This window comes from Medicago sativa, chromosome 3 (assembly GCF_051527215.1).
Source record: "Medicago sativa cultivar Bolivia chromosome 3, Bolivia_mono, whole genome shotgun sequence".
NCBI lineage: Eukaryota > Viridiplantae > Streptophyta > Magnoliopsida > Fabales > Fabaceae > Medicago > Medicago sativa.
Genome location: NC_140751.1, coordinates 21,444,952 through 21,467,797, shown reverse-complemented (window position 1 = coordinate 21,467,797; position 22,846 = coordinate 21,444,952). Strand labels below are relative to the sequence as shown.

Sequence of the window (22,846 nt, the reverse complement as noted above, 5' to 3'; positions counted from 1 at the left end):
AGTACCCAAAAGTTCATTCTCCTTCTAGCTAAAGATGAGCTAGTTTGACTTGTTCGCATCCACCAGTTCACAACTCCACGCATCAATATGAAATAGGGTTCTACCAGTCGACATGCAGGTCTACATATTACCATACGCTTGAAAAGTTTCTAAACATCAATCAAAGTCAATATCATTACACACTTTTGAGGTCTTTAGGGTTATAACGGGGCTTAGGTGAAGGTGGGATATATTTGGATAAGTAGGCTACACAAAATTTGAGTTAGGCATTCCTACGGAAATTAAAGCACAAAATTCAATCCTTTAATCATTCACCTTGTGGAAACACAATCAATGCAAAGGTACTAGAGAACATTTTTAACATTTAGGGACAATCGAGTTTGAAGTTACTCGGATTTTCAATGTTTTGTCCCTTTTTTCACCATACAATTTCTTTTTTTTTTTTTGATACACCATTTTTGTGTGTATTTTGCATGACAATTTCATATTTCTTTCATTTTTGTTCTCTTATTCTCTAGTACCCCTACCCCAAACTTAGTTGGTTGCAAATTCCAAAAGCAACCCCAAACTTAATCTTTAGCAACATTCTACAATGCCTTAACTCAGAAAATACATTAAGGGACAAGTCCTAAAAGTCTCTAGGCTTGTAATGTAGTTTGTCACCGAACAAAAAGTTCTAATCCTACCGGCTCACAATTGGTTAAGAAAGGATAAATTCAACAAATTAAAACAGGGTAGGCTTCAAAAAGGCTCACAGGACCAAGCACTTTTGCCTCAGTGTGTAATTGACAAAGACCAATCAATAATAGAGAAACAATGCAAGTTCTAGAAATGTAGTTGCATGGAAAACTAATCTAAATATAAGTAAATTGAAAAACAAATTTGGCAATGAACCTTATGGCTGAGATTTCTGGGAGTATGTGACTACCTAGCAACGCCGTACACTTCGCCTTTGAATCAAGTCACCCCTCCTTTAGAACTTTTGGAATACCGTTTCATCAAACAATTGTTACTAAACTGGAATAGGTCACATGAAACAAAACAAATTCATTAATAATAAACAAGTGTAGGAGCAATTACAATAGGGAAATAAGTTCACTGGACTTCGACATTAAAAAGAAAATAAAGAAAATACATCAAAAGAAAAATGACTGAAAATAAAATACAAAGTAGAAAATGCTAATCCATCAGTAGATCAGCCCATGTTTACATCATCATCCGAGTGTCCAGCCCCCGGTGTCCTCAATCCTTCAAAGATGCCATCCCCTTGATCTTGCTCGGTGGCGTTGAAATCATCAGTGATTTCCCTCCTCATGCGTAGACCATACTCTTCTTGATGTGTAAAATATTGCTCCATGCGCTCACGGGAGCCTCCAAACCTCTCATAAGACCCACTAATCGGACCCATATACAATTGAGCCTCCGCAGCAAACGCAGCTGAGAACCTAGGACGGTTCACCCACAGCTGGTCCGAAGTCTCATTCATCCAATTAGCTTGCACATGCATGAATTCCTCAAGCTTTGGGTGAAGAGGAGCATAACAACCTTGGTTACTACTCCCTCCTTGCTCCATTTGTTGTTGCCTTGCTGCCTCCCTCTCTCTCTCCTTCATATAGCCCTCATATTTCTTCACAAATCCATCCATTACCGAGTCCGTGATTGGCTTCATATTGCTGGTGTTGAGATCACTATCATAAGTCGGCACAAGCTCTTGCTCACACAACCAATTAATTAGACTCCCATGCCCCAATTGTGTGGTGTTTCCGGTTGCTAGATCATGAAGACTATTGGCCAAGAGGCGGCCAATATCTATAGGGTGCTCCTTGATGATGGCATAGGCAGCAAGCACCCTCTTGAGAGGAATTTCAGAAGTGCAAGATGCACTCTCAAGAGTCTGGACCAAATATGACACCCACGCCTTGGGTATCGGCAGCATCTCTGCATAGGTAAGCATCCGGGACTTTTTCCAAGTCGACCCAGGCCTACACATGGTGGTGATGATCTCATCAAATGTATCCTCCGTAATGGCAAATCTCTCCCTCCTAAATTTTTCAACCCAACACTCCTCCGGTGCTTGAACATTCAGCCATGCATTGAGAGCATCTGGGCTGAAATCAATATACTTTCCTCGAACAAAAGATTGAAAGGGTGTATCGGACACCCTTGCATTTGCAAAGAATTAGACGATCACCGTTTTGTTGTTTGCTTCATCGATCATCTCATTCAACCTCGTCCACCCCCTCCTTCGTAATTCAGACTCAAAGAAAGGATATTTCACAAGCTTTGTGAAATCAAACTTCCTCTCCCCTATGACTTCGAAACTCTTCATCGATTGATGGAACTCTTGGGCTTGGTCATTGATGAAATGGATGGCGTTTTCGGGTGGATTGGATGCGGCACGAGGGCGTTTGGATTTGCTTGTGGATGGTTTGGGGTTGGTAGTTTTCTTTGAGCGGGTGTTTATTTGGTTGGAGGCCATTTGTGGTTTAGGAAGATGGTGAAAGGGAAGTTTTGTGAAGTTTGGGAAAGTTGGGAATGATGGTGGTTTGATGGCGGTTTGGATTGATGATAGGATTGTGGGTAGATGATGTTTAGGAAGTGAAAAAGGAGATGAAAATGAGGAGAATTCGTGAATGGAAGTTTAGGGAAATTTTTGGTAGAGAAAGGTATGAAGAATGGAATGAAAATGATGATGAACAGTGAAGGATTTATAGGTCTGTTTGGTCAAAATCGCGGCACGCCAAAATGCAAGGTGCGGCGCGATTTTGTGTTACAATGGCTAGTAACGGCTAGTTTTGCAACGGTTGGGAGATAGTGGGTTTGTAACGGCTAGTTTTTGCAACGGTTGGGCAGCTTCCAAGTAAAATCGCGCTGCGGCCAAATACAAGGCGCGGCGCGATTTCCTTAAAACAGGGGGTTAGGCAGTTTGCTCATGAAAATCGCGATGCGGCCATATATAGGCGCGGCGCGATTTTGGTCAAACAGGGAGCATTCTTTGCTTCCTCAGGCCAAAAATTTTGTTTTCTTGAAAAATGTCTGAGTTCCTTGAATTTTTGAAAAACTTTTTAGGAGAGAATCATGCAAGACATCAGTACCTTGCATGATTTTCTTGGCAAGAGGTATCCTTGAACAAATTTTTAAAACTTTCCTGCCTTGTATTAAAAGAAAAGAAAAAATATTTTTGTGTTTTTGTTTTTGAAAGCAATAAAATCATACCTGAAAAATAAATAGTGGGTTGCCTACCACCCAGCGCTTCTTTACCGTCACTAGCTTGACTGATGACAATCCCTAAGAATCAGTTGATGTCTCTCCCTCTTCATTGTTTGGGAGTCCTCCTTTACGGTACCGTTTCAGCTTTTGTTCCTTACCCTTGAAAGTTCCTTGTGCACCAGACTTCCTTAGATCCACAGCTTCATCAACAGGCTTGTCACAGTACCTCCTAACTCTTTCTATTGTATCAGAGAAGATAGAAAGCATACACCATTGAAAAGTAGCCGGCCCATTATGCATTCCAAAGGGGATATTCTTATAAGCAAACACACTACAAGGATTAGTGAAAGTAGTCTTAGGCATGTTGTTCCAACTTCCAAATCCCCCATACTTATTGTCACTGATGTCTTCTGATGATTGTTGTTGCATTTGATCTGTGCTTACTTCAAGTTTCTTAACACACTCTTGCACCCCAACATCTTCAACCACTTCCTTACTTTCAATAGGCTTAACAATTTCTCCTTCCATAGGTTGAATAGGTTGAGATTCAAGGGAGTTCTTTTCGACTGTTTCTTCAACAACGTCAATCCGGTAACACTTGTGGTTCTCATCTTGGTTCTTCATTGCCTCAAAGATATTGAAAACTACCTGCTCCTTATGGAAACTCAACATTAACTCTCCACGTTCAACATCAATCAAAGCACGACCAGTTGCAAGGAAAGGTCTTCCTAGAATGAGTGGCATGTCTTCATCTTCAGCCATATCTAAGACCACGAAATCTGCTGGGAACACCAAGTCATTAACCTTGACTAGCACATCTTCAAGCACACCGAAAGGATAGGAGATTGACCGATCAGCTAAAGTAATGGTCATTCTTGTTGGTTTTGGTTCCCCATACTTAAGCTTCTTCATCATTGAGAGAGGCATCAGGTTGATACTTGCTCCCAAGTCACATAAAGCTCTTCCAATGTCTACCGGTCCAATTGAACAAGGGATAGTAAAAGCACCAGGATCCTTCAGCTTAGGTGGCAGCTTCTTTTGAAGAATAGCACTACAATTTTCAGAAAGTGCAATGTTCTCATCATCCTTAGGCTTCCTTCGTTTAGTCAACAAGTCTTTCATGAACTTAGCATATAACGGCATTTGATCAAGAGCTTCGCCGAAAGGAATATTCCCCTGAAGTTGTGAGAAAAGTTGCATGAACTTCTTGAATTGACCTTCATCCTTTTCTTTCTTCTTTGAAAGGTGAGGGTATGGAAGCTTCACGTATGATGGAATAACTTGTGGTTTGTCTCCATCCTTCAATATTTGACTCTTCGTCTTCCTCAAGATTGAATCTTCATCAATTAACTTCTCACTTTTTTCTCCCTCTATTTTTTTCTTCCTTTCGTTTTCAACTACATCCTCATCATTCTTTTCAACTACATAATTCTCCTCCACCTCAACTACTTCATCAACCTTCTTTGGAGCTTTTGGAACTAAAGGTGTCAAAACCTTTTTGCTCCTCAATTCAATAGCATTACAAGACTCATTCTTAGGGTTGTCTTTAGTGTTACCTGAGAATCCGCCTTTACTTTGTTCAGCCAATTGCTTAGCTAATTGCCCCAGTTGAGTTTCAAGCATCTTTCTAGAAGCTTCATTGTTCTTTCTTTCAGCTTCTTGACTCTTCTTCATCTCTTTAAAGTTGCCTTGAGTCATCTTCATGAAGTTCATCATAGTTTCCTCAAGAGCTGATGGCTTCCTTTGTTGTTGTTGAGGAGGAGTGAGCATCTGAGAGTTCAAAGCATTGTTATTTGAGTAGCTTATATTTGGATGCTTATTGATGCCTGAATTGTAGTATTGATTCTGCCTTTGATAACCTCCCATGAAGTTGGCTTCTTCACTTGATCCTTCTGGAACACATTCACCGTTTGGATGTTCTTCACCACATAAGTCACACTTGATTGCAGCCACTTGTTGTTGCTTATGAGCCAAAGTGAAGCCTTGAAACTCCTTAGTTAGAGCTTCGATTTGTTTGTTCATAGCTGCTTGGTTAGCAGGGATAGCAGTTTGTTCACTCACCTCAAACACTCCTCTTTCTTTCTTCTTAGCTTCAGCCTAATACTCATTTCCAGCCATGTTCTCAATTAAAGCTTGGACTTCATGATCAGTTTTGCTCTTGAGACTACCTCCCGCGGAAGCATCTAAGAACATTCTAGTGTTTGGTGTTACCCCCTCAGTGAAGATTTGGAGATATTGTTTCTCGGTGAACTCATGATTAGGGCACCTCTTAAGAAGCAAATTGAATCGCTCCCAAGCATCATACAATGATTCACCTTCTCCTTGCTTGAAGTTAGAGATCTCCATCTTCTTGTCCCAATACTTAGACATAGGGAAATATTTCTCCAAGAACTTCAGCTCTAACTCTTCCCATGTTTGGACAGTCCCGTTTGGTATTGTTAGCAACCAATCTTTTGCTCTTCCCGTCAAGGTGAAAGGAAATAGCCTTAGTTTCTTTTGTGCTTCCGTCACGGTGGCTAGTTGCACACAAAACTCACAAGTTTCAGCAAAGCGGCTCAAGTGTTCATGAGGACTCATAGCTTCAGTCCCATCGAATTGCTTGTCCCTCAAACCGTTGAGGACAGTTGTCTTGATGTCGAAAGCTACGGGGTTAGCTGGTTGAAAAGTATGGGTCAGTTGACCGCGATGAGTAGCTAATCCGTAGTCTCCTATCTTAGGTCTCGGTGGTACAACTTCTTCTCCTTCCATAGTTGCAGATTTAGGAGAAGAGATCGTTTCAGATTCAGTTGAGAGTGGCTCCGGTATTTGTTCTCGAACACCCGGTGGAACGGACTGAGCTAACCTTTGCGACCGGACAGCTTTCCGAAGTGCTCTAGCAGTCCTTTCAATTTCCGGATCGTACTCTAAGTCGTCTGAGCTCTGTTTACCTCGCATAAACAGCAAAATACCTTAGTAGCACTGCACAACGCAAAGTAATCAAGTGAATATGAAAACAGAAAAATAAAAATTAAAAACAGAAAATTAAATTGTAAAAACCCTAAATTATAACGTAATTGCCTTGTTGAAATAATTCAACAGTCCCCGGCAACGGCGCCAAAAACTTGATAGACGTTTGGCAAGTGCACCAAATACTATCGAAGTTGTAAAAATATCGATCCCACGAGGACTGTTTTTAACTTCAATAATTCAAGTGCGTTATATAATTAGGATGTGTAAAGTTTATTTTTAGTTTGCCGCTAGGCAGAAGATTTGGTTTGATTTTACGAAATCAAATAAAAGAAATTAGATTTGATTAAGAAAATATGAGAGAAAGATGAGATCAGATCCGTCGAATCCTCTAAGTTCCCCTAATTGGTCTACTGCACCTATTTGTTATGAATCCTTTTCTAATTTACGATGATTAACAAAATGACCTAATCAATCCCTTGAGTTAGGACCCTCTTCTTAAACTACAGCCCCTAATTCCTTAGGTGGTCTAATAATTCTTGAAGGTTTTACCGAACGTTAACCTATTATCACTAACAAACGATTATCTATTCCTAGACTAACCCTGTTTATTAGAACAATTCAATTAGGTCTAAGTTGAAAGCCATGGTCAGTGGTCATTCATTCTCACGAAATCAAGTTATATGTGATCAAGATATAAAAAGCATTAAGAACAATTGAATTGAATAAACTAGAATTGAATTCATAAACAAAATAGAGTTTCACAGCAACATGTGTCAATTAGGGTTACAAAGATTCATCTCGGATCTAATCTCTAAGAGAATTAGCTACTTATAATCGAGTTTACAAATAGCATAATCAATGAAATAATTAAAACATACATGAATTGGTAAAAGGTTGAAGAAATCGCCCTTCTAGCCGTCTCCGATGTCTCAAAATCGCACTTTGCTCTCCAAAATCGTAACCCTTGTTTTTTAGATTGAGTGCAGTATTTATAGAAGTCATGGGCCTGACCCGTCAAAATCGCGTCGCGCCATGTATATAGGCGTGCCGCGATTTCCCTCAAACAGGGAGGATGTAATTTTGCTTCAAAAATCGCAGCACGGCTTGAAATTGGCGTGGCGCGATTTCCTTCGAACAGACTTCAATATTTAAGCTTTTTGCACTCCAGAACAGTATAAACTGCATGAGAACTCTATCAAAATGTCACAATAAGTCCTAAAAATTACGTAATGACAGCATGTCATCAATGGACATCAATGTTTCTTACAGTTGTCTCCTCGGAAGACCGTGGATTCACGACGTTGGGGCAGTAACTTCTACTCTACACCAGAAGCTCAAGTTTGTGAGGAATGGTAAGCTTGTCACTGTACATGGTGAAGAAGCGTATCTGGTTAGCCAAGTGTCATCTTTCTCTTGTGTTAAAGCAGGGTCCGCTGAAGGGACGTCATTTCAAGGCTTGACTGTTGAAGGTGCAAAGCCCCGGAGAGCTAGTGCTAGTATGGCTTCATTGAAAGACGCCCAGAAAGCTGTTCAAGAAGGGCAAGCTGCTGGCTGGGGCAAAGTGATACAGATTTTGGAGAACAAGCGTAAAGAGGGCCTTGGGTTCTCCCCGACCTCAGGCGTTTCAACAGGAACTTTCTATAGTGCTGGGTTTATTAATGCTATTGCTGAAGATGCTGCTGAAAGTCGTTATATGCCTACGTTTGTTGTACCAGGAGGCACCGTGAGAAATTGGGAGGCCATTGATGTTCCTTTAATCATGCATGCTTCCATGTAATGTGTCTTTTTGCTCATGTTTTTCTTTGTTTTCAAAATAACAATCCTTTCGCTCTGCCCAAGGCAAAGTGATGTCTTTGTAAGGGCATGTTTGTTTCGGCATTGCCATTATCAATAAAAGTTGTCGTCTTTCCCGCGACTCTTTGTTTTTGTACTTTTTAGTGCCTTTTTCTTGGAAATAATGGTAATGCTAGAAAAAACCAAAACATCTGTATTTTCTTATTAATTTCAAAAATCTGCATGAAAAACATTTTTCTAAAATCATCCCAATCATATTATGCAGATTGAACCATAATAAACCCGTTGAACACAGTGACCCTATGGTTCCTCCAAATTTTGAATTCCCTGTATATGAAGTTGAAGATGAGGAAGATGATGAAGAGATACCGTATGAGATCACTCGACTGCTTGAGCAAGAAAAGAGAGCCTGTAACATCCCAAATTTTCCATAATATATTTTCTATATTTCTAAATATATGTGCATGATATAAATCTCTAGTTATTATTTTAAGTGATTTTATTTGTACCTGTATGTGACCTATTATTGTGACATCGAGTGAATTAACAAGAACTGTGTGCATATTTTATTTTAATTATTCCTAACTATCATCTTCTTTAATTATTTATTTTATAAATCATTATATTCGTGACTTAGTAATATCTTGATAATTTTTCCTTATATGTGTGGTTGCTAGGGTGTGATAAATTTATACGTATTTATTTTATTTAAAAGTAATACAAAATGTTAGATTTTATTTCTGGATTATTATTTTAATCGTTTTAGAAAAATGATAGTAGTTTACTATGAGTATTTTTGGAATGATATTAGCTATGAGTGAATAAAATAAATTAGTTTATATTATAGTAAGTGAAGAGAGAAGAGAATAAATGAGTAGGTGTATACAGGTGAATGAGCCTAATTGGTAGAAGAGATGATCAAAGCAATGAGCGTTAGAAGGGATTGACTCATGTAACTGTAACCTATTCACTAACCTAGCTATAAATATTTAGCATGAAAAGTATTCGAGGGTGCCGCACACATGTCACCACAACCTATATTAACCTAAATCCAATCCCTATTGCACTGTTAACCGAAAGACAAACAGAGCCGCACTCTTAGAAATCATAGTGATCCAATACTAATTTGTTTATTAGGCTACGTCCATGTCTTCTCCCCTTGGTGATTTTGAGATCTAGTTTCATTGGATTTGGTAAATCAATTCCATAGTTCCATATTTTCCTTAATCTTCCATTTTTTTAGCGGTTGGTAATTCATTCCACAGAAATCATTTTCAAACCTATATTGTATTGGTCCTTGTTGTTTTCTTCCCGTTTTTCCAAACACCCGGTGGTACTGAAATTCATCAAAGACCAATTTTACGCGTCGAGAGTTTCGGTGACATTACCTTGCTGCGTCGTCGCTATGTTGAAGGGAGGGGCCGCTTAGATTCATTGCCGTCATCGAGTTTGTTATGTGGTGTAAAATCCTCAGTTCAGGTAAGGGTGAGACTAACTTTCAATATTATTAAGGGTATAATTCTGTAGAATGAATTTAGCATGATTAGGTTGAGTTTTGGTGAGAATTGGGAATTAGGTTTAAGACCGATTTTAGATTGATGCAAAATTAGTGTACAGACCTTAGATATTGCCTAAGATGATAATTAGATGCTATTTGGTTGAAAGAATCATGAAGATAGGTGAAAAGTTGTAATTTTTAGATTTCTGGCCGTACTGACATTCATCGCTCGCACCTGCGAGCAAGAACACTCGCATCTGCGAGCTAGAACCCAGAACTCGCAACTGCGAGCAATGCAACTCGCAACTGCGAGTGACCAGTAAGCTCGCCATTGCGAGCAGAATAACTCGCCACTGCGAGTAAGGACTTAGGAACCCAGAATGCACGTTTTGCTCGCCATTGCGAGCAAAGTTACTCGCCACTGCGAGTTAGGCTGTTAGTCGCCCAAAATTGTCCCGATGCGATCCTTTCGCACTTGTAGTCTTGTGTTGACCTTAGAAGTAAGTAAGAGAGCTGTTTAGGATACTTTCATAAGCTCCAGAAGTCTGTTAGGTGACTGAGATTAGTAGTGTTGTTGCATGAATGTTATTATGATGCTTTATGATACTTATGTGGATGTAATTCATTCCTTAGATGATGTTAACGCATTCAAGTGTTATTAAATGTTGTATCTTGCTGCTGTTTCCTGCTATTGACTGTTAGTGTCTTGATGTTGCATGAGTCGGTCTATGTTGTTGGAATTTAAGAAGTTGTCCATGATTATGAGTCGTTTGAGTTGTTCATGTTGTTGTCTAAGTTGTTGGAAGTTTGAGTTCATTGCATACTCATTAAAGTTGGGGGCTTTAGGCCCGGCAGCCTTTGTGCTCATTAAAGTTGGGGGCTTTAGGCCCGGCAGCCTTTGTGCTCATTTAAAGTTGGGGGCTTTAGGCCCGGCAGCCTTTGTGCTCATTAAAGTTGGGGGCTTTAGGCCCGGCAGCCTTTGTGCTCACACGTTGAAGAGCCTATTATGCTCATTTTGTTGTTGATTGGTACCACATGCATTTGCATATCAAGAAGTTTCATGATGTTTAAGTTGTCAAGTTGTTGTTGAGTTGATAGAGTTGCATGGTCAAAGATGAGTTGTGTTGTCAAGTTGTTGTTGAGTTGATAGAGTTGCATGGTCAAAGGTGAGTTGTGTCGTCAAGTTGAGTGTTAAGTTGATTATGATTTGTGATGAAAATTAGTAATGGTATTTGATGATTGTATTTGTTATGAAATGAAAAATATGATAATTGTTAATTGTTGATATGTTATTAATGTTTAAGTTGTTAAATGCATCTTATTGGATTATATGCTTAATGTATTGATTATGAAATCTCACCCCTTCTGCGTATATGTTGCCTCGACCGTGGGTAATGTGCAGGTAAATAAGATTAGAGGCGTTCGTGAGTAGACTCCTCACTTGGTGTCTAGGTGCTCTGATACGTAACGGGATGGGGGCTTGCTTTTACTTCTATTCCTTACGTGTCTCTTTTATGAACTAATTTATGAGATTTTCCAATAAGGTCTGCGTGCCAAGACTTTTAAATGTTGAACTATTTTCCGCTGCAACAGTTTAAGTTTTTCATGATGTTGAATTTGAAGGATAATTATTATTATCTGTTTTGAGATGTTAAAGTAGTGTGTGACATTCCGTTATGAATTAAATACTCTGATTTTAAATGAAATTTTTATGTTGGGAAAACGGGGTGTTACAATTGGTATCAGAGCAGGTCTGTCCAGTCAAGTCATGTGGGTTAGGCATCAGTTAGGCGTCTATTGTGAGTCGCGTGGTTTTTGTCCACTATAATTGTGTTATATGTCTATGGTAATTTTGTTGCGTGCGACGTTAATTGTGTTATATGTCTATGGTAATTTTGTTGCGTGCGACGTGATGTTTGTGAAATAGTTTTGCAACAACGTGCTAGATTGTTTATAAATTATGTTGGTGTGGTATAATTTCTTCCCCTTTTTATTTTAACGTTTTCCATTGGCTGAAATCACTTATACCTGCTTTTTGTTATCTATGTAGATTACAATGTCAGTGACAAATATGATGAAATAGTTAGCAATTGACTGTCTTTGTGGTCATATTCTTCTTATTATTAATTGTTGTTGCTGCATGCTATTTTTAGAGAAAGGTTCCATTGCTTGTTTTTACTTTAGATCATCAAGGGAATTGCTTTCTTGATATATTTTGGTAGTCTATGTATCCATTTTTGGGGTTGAGTTCTTAGAGATAGTTTTCGGTTACCAAACTATAATTTTTGCTAGTTTTCCTTCTCCTTTTCTTTCTTTTTGGTTGACTTTGATATAGTTCTCTCAACTTTGTTTTCCATTTAGTAACCAAAAAAAAAAAAAAACTTTGTTGTCCATTTTTTTTAGAAAGAATAAGACATTGGTTGTGAGGTTAAGTAGACTCTAGTGTATTTGAGATATATTTTATTTTATACGATTGTATGTGGTATTGCTGCTAAATTTATGTGTCCCCTTTTGTTGTCTACATGTTATAGTAAAGAACTTGGTTATTTCTTAAATATGACAAATGTGTTTGACTATTTTTTTTTCTTTCATGTCAGTACCATGTTATGTTGATTAATAATTTTTTTTTTTTATTTTTATTTTTAAGGAATTATTATATTTTAACTGATGTAATTTTATTTTATTTTTCTTGAATTGGTTTAGATATACCGTTATAAGATTTCCTTAATTCTTTCTATTTCTTTCGATGCCTATTTTCATATCCCCAAGAAATATATGAATGTACTCCTAATTGCATACTCATGGGTACTTACGTGTATTGCTATATTGTTTTAGAAAAAAAAACCTTGATCATATTCTAATTTTGTTGATTTTAGTAAACCTTTTGTGTCGTGTGGTGATAAAGTTTGAGGTAAGTCGTAGTGATGTTTAGATAGTTAACTTGAATTTCACTTTAATTTTAGTGCTCGTAGTAAATCTTGAATAATATGATGTGAGAAGTTGTAAATGTATAATTGTGAGACTAAAAAAAAAAAAAAAAAAAGATGCATGTAGTGTGCTACCAAAGATTTTAGAGTCTTGATTCAACTTTTTATATTGCGCTTTCAAATTTTTGCAGAGAGTCTATGTGTATAATTTTTTTTTATATCCATTCTTTTATGTATAATGTGATCATTTATAAATATATGATATGTGTAAATGTACTCCTTGTGAATGTGCATGTATTACCATTGTCCATGTATGATTATCTACCTTGTGTTGCAGTCCTTGTTACTATATTTTGGCACATAACTCTGGTATTTCTAGCTTTTGCTTCAATGCCATGTCTAGGTGTTTTGTTTGTCTACGGTTGTGTGATATGGGTAATTTGGTGGAACCCATTTAGGCCAGTGTGACAGTGTGCATGGCTTGCATTTGTTTTTGGTACGGTCAATATTGTAATTTAGCTCTAAGATCGATATTTCTTGTACTTAATTTGAGTGTTATTTAGAAGAAAAAAAATTGATTTTTTTTTAAAGAAAAACAATATCCCCCTCAAACTGATCGAAATTGTAATCTATGTTTGTATGTCCTTGTTAGTCTCATCTTTGCATTGTTCCTTGTTAAGATAATAATAATTAAATCCATTATCTTTTGTGCTCTGAATTTCGAGGGCGAAATTCTTTTAAGAGGGGTAGAGTTGTAACATCCCAAATTTTCCATAATATATTTTCTATATTTCTAAATATATGTGCATGATATAAATCTCTAGTTATTATTTTAAGTGATTTTATTTGTACCTGTATGTGACCTATTATTGTGACATCGAGTGAATTAACAAGAACTGTGTGCATATTTTATTTTAATTATTCCTAACTATCATCTTCTTTAATTATTTATTTTATAAATCATTATATTCGTGACTTAGTAATATCTTGATAATTTTTCCTTATATGTGTGGTTGCTAGGGTGTGATAAATTTATACGTATTTATTTTATTTAGAAGTAATACAAAATGTTAGATTTTATTTCTGGATTATTATTTTAATCGTTTTAGAAAAATGATAGTAGTTTACTATGAGTATTTTTGGAATGATATTAGCTATGAGTGAATAAAATAAATTAGTTTATATTATAGTAAGTGAAGAGAGAAGAGAATAAATGAGTAGGTGTATACAGGTGAATGAGCCTAATTGGTAGAAGAGATGATCAAAGCAATGAGCGTTAGAAGGGATTGACTCATGTAACTGTAACCTATTCACTAACCTAGCTATAAATATTTAGCATGAAAAGTATTCGAGGGTGCCGCACACATGTCACCACAACCTATATTAACCTAAATCCAATCCCTATTGCACTGTTAACCGAAAGACAAACAGAGCCGCACTCTTAGAAATCATAGTGATCCAATACTAATTTGTTTATTAGGCTACGTCCATGTCTTCTCCCCTTGGTGATTTTGAGATCTAGTTTCATTGGATTTGGTAAATCAATTCCATAGTTCCATATTTTCCTTAATCTTCCATTTTTTTAGCGGTTGGTAATTCATTCCACAGAAATCATTTTCAAACCTATATTGTATTGGTCCTTGTTGTTTTCTTCCCGTTTTTCCAAACACCCGGTGGTACTGAAATTCATCAAAGACCAATTTTACGCGTCGAGAGTTTCGGTGACATTACCTTGCTGCGTCGTCGCTATGTTGAAGGGAGGGGCCGCTTAGATTCATTGCCGTCATCGAGTTTGTTATGTGGTGTAAAATCCTCAGTTCAGGTAAGGGTGAGACTAACTTTCAATATTATTAAGGGTATAATTCTGTAGAATGAATTTAGCATGATTAGGTTGAGTTTTGGTGAGAATTGGGAATTAGGTTTAAGACCGATTTTAGATTGATGCAAAATTAGTGTACAGACCTTAGATATTGCCTAAGATGATAATTAGATGCTATTTGGTTGAAAGAATCATGAAGATAGGTGAAAAGTTGTAATTTTTAGATTTCTGGCCGTACTGACATTCATCGCTCGCACCTGCGAGCAAGAACACTCGCATCTGCGAGCTAGAACCCAGAACTCGCAACTGCGAGCAATGCAACTCGCAACTGCGAGTGACCAGTAAGCTCGCCATTGCGAGCAGAATAACTCGCCACTGCGAGTAAGGACTTAGGAACCCAGAATGCACGTTTTGCTCGCCATTGCGAGCAAAGTTACTCGCCACTGCGAGTTAGGCTGTTAGTCGCCCAAAATTGTCCCGATGCGATCCTTTCGCACTTGTAGTCTTGTGTTGACCTTAGAAGTAAGTAAGAGAGCTGTTTAGGATACTTTCATAAGCTCCAGAAGTCTGTTAGGTGACTGAGATTAGTAGTGTTGTTGCATGAATGTTATTATGATGCTTTATGATACTTATGTGGATGTAATTCATTCCTTAGATGATGTTAACGCATTCAAGTGTTATTAAATGTTGTATCTTGCTGCTGTTTCCTGCTATTGACTGTTAGTGTCTTGATGTTGCATGAGTCGGTCTATGTTGTTGGAATTTAAGAAGTTGTCCATGATTATGAGTCGTTTGAGTTGTTCATGTTGTTGTCTAAGTTGTTGGAAGTTTGAGTTCATTGCATACTCATTAAAGTTGGGGGCTTTAGGCCCGGCAGCCTTTGTGCTCATTAAAGTTGGGGGCTTTAGGCCCGGCAGCCTTTGTGCTCATTTAAAGTTGGGGGCTTTAGGCCCGGCAGCCTTTGTGCTCATTAAAGTTGGGGGCTTTAGGCCCGGCAGCCTTTGTGCTCACACGTTGAAGAGCCTATTATGCTCATTTTGTTGTTGATTGGTACCACATGCATTTGCATATCAAGAAGTTTCATGATGTTTAAGTTGTCAAGTTGTTGTTGAGTTGATAGAGTTGCATGGTCAAAGATGAGTTGTGTTGTCAAGTTGTTGTTGAGTTGATAGAGTTGCATGGTCAAAGGTGAGTTGTGTCGTCAAGTTGAGTGTTAAGTTGATTATGATTTGTGATGAAAATTAGTAATGGTATTTGATGATTGTATTTGTTATGAAATGAAAAATATGATAATTGTTAATTGTTGATATGTTATTAATGTTTAAGTTGTTAAATGCATCTTATTGGATTATATGCTTAATGTATTGATTATGAAATCTCACCCCTTCTGCGTATATGTTGCCTCGACCGTGGGTAATGTGCAGGTAAATAAGATTAGAGGCGTTCGTGAGTAGACTCCTCACTTGGTGTCTAGGTGCTCTGATACGTAACGGGATGGGGGCTTGCTTTTACTTCTATTCCTTACGTGTCTCTTTTATGAACTAATTTATGAGATTTTCCAATAAGGTCTGCGTGCCAAGACTTTTAAATGTTGAACTATTTTCCGCTGCAACAGTTTAAGTTTTTCATGATGTTGAATTTGAAGGATAATTATTATTATCTGTTTTGAGATGTTAAAGTAGTGTGTGACATTCCGTTATGAATTAAATACTCTGATTTTAAATGAAATTTTTATGTTGGGAAAACGGGGTGTTACAGAGCCATTCAGCCTCACCAGGAAAAAATTGAGCTTATCAACCTGGGCACTGAAGAGAACAAGCGGGAGATCAAAATTGGTGCTGCACTTGAGCCAGAAGTGAAAAAGAAGATTACTCAGCTTCTCCGTGATTATCCAGATGTGTTTGCATGGTCCTATGAAGATATGCCGGGTCTAGATCCCAAGATTGTGGAGCATCGGATACCGACAAGGCCTGAATGCCCTCCCGTCAAGCAGAAATTGAGAAGGTCTCGCCCATACATGGCTCTTAAGATTAAGGCTGAGGTGCAAAAGCAAATTGACGCAGGTTTCCTCATGACAGCTGAATATCCTGAGTGGATCGCCAACATTGTACCAGTGCCAAAGAAAGATGGGAAAGTTCGAATGTGTGTTGATTACAGAGATTTGAATAAAGCCAGTCCGAAAGATAACTTCCCATTGCCACATATTGATGTGCTCGTTGACAGTACTGCTCAATCCAAAGTGTTCTCCTTTATGGATGGATTCTCTGGATATAACTAGATACGGATGTCGCCTGAAGATAGGGAAAAGACATCCTCAATCACTCCATGGGGAACGTTCTGTTATAAAGTGATGCCGTTTGGTTTGATAAATGTTGGTGCTACCTATCAAAGAGGTATGACTACTCTGTTTCATGACATAATTCACAAAGAAATTGAAGTATATGTTGATGACATGATTGTGAAATCAAGTGATGAAGAGCAGCATGTTGTGTATTTGGAAAAGATTTTTGAAAGATTAAAAAAGTACAAACTGCGGTTGAATCCCAACAAATGTACATTCGGTGTAAGATCTGGAAAGTTGCAAGGCTTCGTTGTCAGCCAAAGGGGCATTGAAGTTGATCCTGACAAAGTCCGAGCCATCAGAGAGATGCCGGCCCCTCAAACTGAAAAGCAAGTCAGAGGTTTCCTCGGACGCCTGAATTACATATCAAGATTTATATCTTACAAGACTGCTACTTGTGGACCAATTTTCAAATTGCTCAGAAAGAACCAGCCTGTTGTATGGAATGATGAATGCCAGGAAGCCTTTGATAGCATCAAGGAATACCTGTTGGAACCACCTATCCTTGTCCCGCCAGTGGAAGGAAGGCCTTTGATTATGTACCTGTCAGTGTTAGATGAGTCCATGGGTTGTGTTCTCGGTCAACAAGACGAGTCTAGAAAGAAAGAACATGCTATCTATTATCTAAACAAGAAATTCACCGACTGTGAGACTCGGTATACAATGCTTGAAAAGACTTGTTGTGCTTTAGCCTGGGCTGCCAAACGCCTGCGTCATTATATGGTGAATCATACAACTTGGTTGATATCCCGAATGGATCCAATCAAGTACATCTTTGAGAAGCCTGCTATCACTGGAAAGATTGCACGTTGGCAAATGTTGTTGTCTGAATATGATATTGTGTACAAGGCTCAAAAAGCAATCAAAGGAAGTATCCTTGCTGAGCATCTTGCTTGTCAACCTCTTGATGATTACCAGCCGATCAAGTTTGATTTCCCTGATGAAGAGATTATGTATCTAAAAGCAAAAGACTGTGAAGAACCACTGATCAATGAAGGGCCAGATCCCAATAGCAAGTGAAGATTAGTCTTCGATGGTGCTATCAATGCTTATGGTAAAGGAGTTCGGGCCATTATTGTAACTCCGCAGGGGCACCACATTCCTTTCACTGCACGAATAACTTTTGAATGCACGAACAACGTGGCTGAATATGAAGCATGCATCTTGGGCATTGAAGAAGCCATTGATATGAGAATTAAGGACCTAGACATCTATGGAGATTCTGCACTCGTCATTAATCAGATAAAAGGTGAATGGGAGACTCATCATGAGAAGTTGATCCCTTACCATGACTATGCAAGACGTCTGTTGACATACTTTACCAAGGTTGAGTTGCACCATATCCCTCGGGATGAAAACCAGATGGCTAATGCCCTTGCTACTCTGTCTTCCATGTTTTGTGTGAATCACTGGAATGACGTGCCCGTAATCAAGGTACAGCGTCTTGATAGACCCGCTCATGTGTTTACTATTGAAAATATGCCAGATCAGGCTGATGCAGATGTGAATGATGGAAAACCTTGGTATTATAATATCAAACAGTTCTTGCAGAATCATGAATATCCACCTGGTGCCTCCAACAGGGATAAAAAGACCCTGAGGAGATGGGCCAGTAGATTCCTTCTGGACGGAGAAATCCTATACAAGAGGAACTACGACATGGTCTTGTTGAGATGTGTTGATGAACAGGAAACTGAGAAATTGATGCACGATGTACATGACGGCACATTTGGGACCCATGCTACGGGTCACACCATGTCAAGAAAATTATTAAGAGCCGGTTATTACTGGATGACTATGGAGCGTGACTGCTACAGACATGCCAAGAGATGCCACAAATGTCAAATCTATGCTGACAAGATTCATGTGCCTCCACATGCCCTCAATGTTATCTCTTCCCCATGGCCTTTCTCTATGTGGGGCATTGACATGATCGGAAGAATTGAACGAAAAGCTTCCAATGGACATCGTTTCATTCTAGTGGCGATTGACTATTTCACCAAGTGGGTTGAAGCTGCTTCCTATGCAAATGTGACCAAGCAAGTGGTAGTGAAGTTTATCAAGAATAACATCATCTGTCGATATGGTGTTCCTAACAAAATCATTACTGACAATGGTTCCAATCTGAACAATAGCATGATGCAAGCTTTATGTGAAGAATTCAAGATTGAACATCACAACTCTTCTCCTTATAGACCTCAGATGAATGGTGCAGTTGAGGCCGCTAACAAGAATATCAAAAAGATTGTTCAAAAGATGGTCACTACATACAAAGACTGGCATGAGATGCTACCTTTTGCCTTGCATGGTTACCGTACTACGGTGCGCAGTTCAACCGGGGCAACGCCTTTTTCTCTGGTATATGGCATGGAAGCAGTTCTCCCTCTGGAAGTGGAGATTCCATCTCTTCGAGTGATCATGGAAGCAAAATTAACTGAGCCTGAATGGTGTCAAAGTCGGTATGATCAGTTGAATTTGATTGAAGAGAAACGCATGGATGCTATGGCTCATGGACAGTTGTATCAAGTGCGAATGAAGAATGCTTTTGACAAGAAAGTCCGGCCTCGTGAATTCAAGGAAGGCGAACTTGTATTGAAAAGAAGGATAAGTCAGCAACCCGACCCAAGGGGCAAGTGGACACCAAACTATGAAGGTCCTTATGTTGTCAAGAAGGCTTTCTCTGGTGGTGCTTTGATCCTCACACACATGGATGTGTTGAACTTCCTAATCCTGTAAATGCCGATATAGTCAAGAAATACTTTGTCTAAAAATGTGAAAAGAACAGCGTGGTAGGTCGAAAACCCGAAAGGGCGGCCTAGGCAAAAATGCGCTTCCCGGTGGATCGAAAACCCGAAAGGGCGATCCAGGCAAAAGTTAGGGACAAAAAAAATGAATATGTAAAAGCTCGCTGAGATTGTACGCAACTCAGGCAAAAATGAGCGTCTCGATGAGCCGAAAACCCGAAGGGGCGGTTCATGCAAAAATGAGATTGATAATAAAAGACAAGTAACTATATCTGGCAAATCACCATCACCCCTTGGGGCATCTGCAGCTGTCAATGATCATCTTCATCAGAAGCTTCTGTACCTGTGAATTCAAAATTTCTATGAAATGTAGCGGTCATCGTGTTCAATGTACCACCAACCAATAAAATTACCATTTTCCAAGCTTTGTAAATCCGTGGAGTTATGTCTTTGGCTGACTCTCACTTTTCTACATCAATTTGAGTCCGTGCTGTTATTTGAAACTCTACTTTCTTTCTACTTTCAATGCTGTGGACAGAATATTTTCTTTCTATTTGATAATGTCAATGTCTAAAACAAACATTTTTGAAAATTGAAAAATCTTTTCCGTCTATTTTGAAAACAAACCTGAGCAACAGGATACATTCCAGTGAAACATGCATGAATAGATGAGTGTCAATGTCTATTTCAACACATGTTACAAGCAGGTTGTTCCCCAGGATGATCTGTGGTCAATGGCAAGAATGAAAAAACAGAATGAAAGTGAAAAAATGAAAATAAAAATGAAAAGCTCGCTAAGTCGAAAACCCGGAAGGGAGGCTTAGGCAAAAATGAGCACCCCGCTGATTGACAACCTATGAACGCAATTCAGGCAAAAATGGGGCAATGAAAAGAATTTATTCCCGGTGAATCGAAAACCCGAAAGGGCGGTTCAGGCAAAAATGGGATTGTAAAATAAAAAAGAAAGAATGAAAATGATATGAAAAGCATTGACCACAAATGCGAACATCCAATGTTTGCCCAGCGCTGACACGCCTAGCAATGGCGACTTGTATCAAAGAATCTTCCAAGGTTCCCTCTTCTGCAAGCGTTGTATATGTAATGTGAGATATTGCCCTCAGCCATGGTTTCGATACGTCTCTCAACGACGGTCTCTCCAAAGAGGATTCCTGTGTACATGTTATAGCACGAGCCACTAAGTGCCCAATATTCCAATATTTTGTCTGTCTCTGTGAAACTTTCCCGCCAAACTTTAAACCAATCATGCATTTCCAAGCATTCATACATACATAATCACGCATTTTATGTGCTCATACATTTAATGATCTTGTTATACCATACATACATGTTGCATTTCCAATCTCAATTTTAGTTCAACTCAATCTCAATTTCCAATTCAATTCAATTTCAACCCTCAATTCAATGCCTATGTCTATGTCTCTGTTAAACTCTCAATTCAATACCATGTCTATGCCTATGTCTCTGACTATTTTCAACTTTCAATGTCTCTTTCAATGTCAACTTTCAATTCAATTCAAATCAATGCTAATCCACTCTCAATTTGCTTTTGGGTCAACAATAATGGTCATGTCTATCTTCAAATTAAGTCAATGTCAGTCTACTTTCAATTTGTATCTTGTTAAATCAAACCTCCAATGTATCTTGCTATATATCTTGTTATTGGTCAAGTGGCTAGTTCGATCCAAAGAACAGCTTGTACCTGCTTATATGCCTGTGTTTCCGGTCAAACGACAAGTTCGATCCAAAGAACAGTTTGTACCCGGCTTATGTTTTGTTATCGGTCAAACGACAAGTTCGATCCAAAGAACAGTTTGCACCTGCCTATATGTTGTGATAGTGATCAAGCAGCAAGTTCGAACCAAAGAACAGCTTGTATCAGCCTTTTGTCTATGTCTCCAGGCCAAACAGCAAGTTCGATCCAAAGAACAGTTTGTACCTGCCTATCTGTTTGTGTTTTCAATCGAGTAGCAAGTTCGATCCAAAGAACAGCTTGTATCTACCTATATGTCTATGTTTCCGGTCAAGTGACAAGTTCGATCCAAAGAACAGCTTGTACCTGTCCTGTATTTCTATTCCCAGTCAAGCAGCGAGTTTGATCCAAAGAACAGCTTGTACTCACCTTCTGTTTGTATTACATGGTCAAGTGGCTAGTTCGATCCAAAGAACAGCTTGTACCTACCTTTTGTCCCCTGGTTTGTCTACCCTGTCAATGTCTACCAAGATCCCCAGTGATATGACATGCTTTGTAAACCTCAGTTGTTTGTCTTGCATTCATAATCGAAATGTTGCATGGCATTCATGTTTTTGAAAATGTGAGAGCGTATTTTTATGTCGAAAAACAGTGCAAATGTTAATATTTAAGTATCTTCGCCCCGTCAAATCAAAGACTTCGTCTCTTGACCCTCCGGACAAAGAAACTTAAATAGGGGCAATTGTTATACCCTAATTTTGGACCTAAAAATACTTGCTCAAAATATTTTTCCATCTCTGATATGTGTCTATTACTCTTGAGAGATTGCCAATTCGATATTGTTTACCCTGATATTTTACTATGTTTTAGCTGCATGTTTTATTGCCTTTGTTTTGAAAAAATTTCAATTGTAACTTTGTCTATGTTTTCTTGCATTTTAAACCATCCAAAGGGTCTTTCTTGCATTCCAAGTTATTTGAAATTGTCTCTGATCAATTGCATCTTTCTCTGCATTTTATTTCAATGTTATTTGCAAAATTCATAAAAAGGGTATTTTAGTCATTTCCTGCATTCAAGCTTATTCTAGTCCTTGAAATTTGTCTCTGAGTTTTTTCAATTTGTTTGTATAAGTCCTTGTTTCTATTCCATGTTAAAATCCATTTCAAAGATTGCATCTGAGTCATTTTGGGCCAATTTAGTCCCTGAGGGCATTTTAGTCATTTCCTATGTTAAAATTCCTTTTAATCCCTAAAAAATTGTCTCTGAGTCTTTTTAATTTGCTTGTATGAACTCTTGCGTTAATTCCCTGTTAAAAAACCATTTTAAAAATTGCATTTGAGTCATTTTGAGTCGTTTTAGTCCCTAGGGGCATTTTGGTCATTTCACACAAAATTTTGACAAAGAGAGGTTACTTTGAAGTACCTCATTTATGTAGTTGGTTCATTTTAGTCCTTTTTGTGTTTTTTATTGGTTTCACTTTACGTTTTTTCCAATTTACCAATTTTATTCCAATTTTATTATTAATTGCATTTCAGTCCTTCAAGATTTTAAAAATTGCATTTTAGTCCTTTCTTCCATTTATTTTCCTTTTAAAGTCTTTTTCAATTTATATTTTAGTCCTTTCGTCTTAAAAATTGCAGTCCAGTCCATTTTTTATTAATTGCAGATTGGTCCCTTAACTTTCAAAAATAGCAAAAAAGTCCCAAGTCCAAAATTAGTCCAAGGCCGAGCCAAACAAGTCCAGTACAGGTGTCAGCAAGCTATTGGTTCAGATATCACACATGTCAGCTATAAATACGACACATCATCAATGCACAGTGCCAACAACACCATTCATTACACGCCAACTCATC

At 38.3% G+C, this 22,846-nt stretch overlaps 1 non-coding gene across 1 annotated transcript; it reads left to right on the top strand.

Annotated features, from left to right (window-relative positions):
* The first annotated feature begins 5,458 nt into the window (after nucleotides 1–5,458).
* Nucleotides 5,459–5,565, top strand: LOC146936347 (small nucleolar RNA R71). The gene has a single exon (XR_015033796.1). It is a non-coding gene; the product is annotated as a small nucleolar RNA R71 (small nucleolar RNA).
* Nucleotides 5,566–22,846: the final 17,281 nt, after the last annotated feature.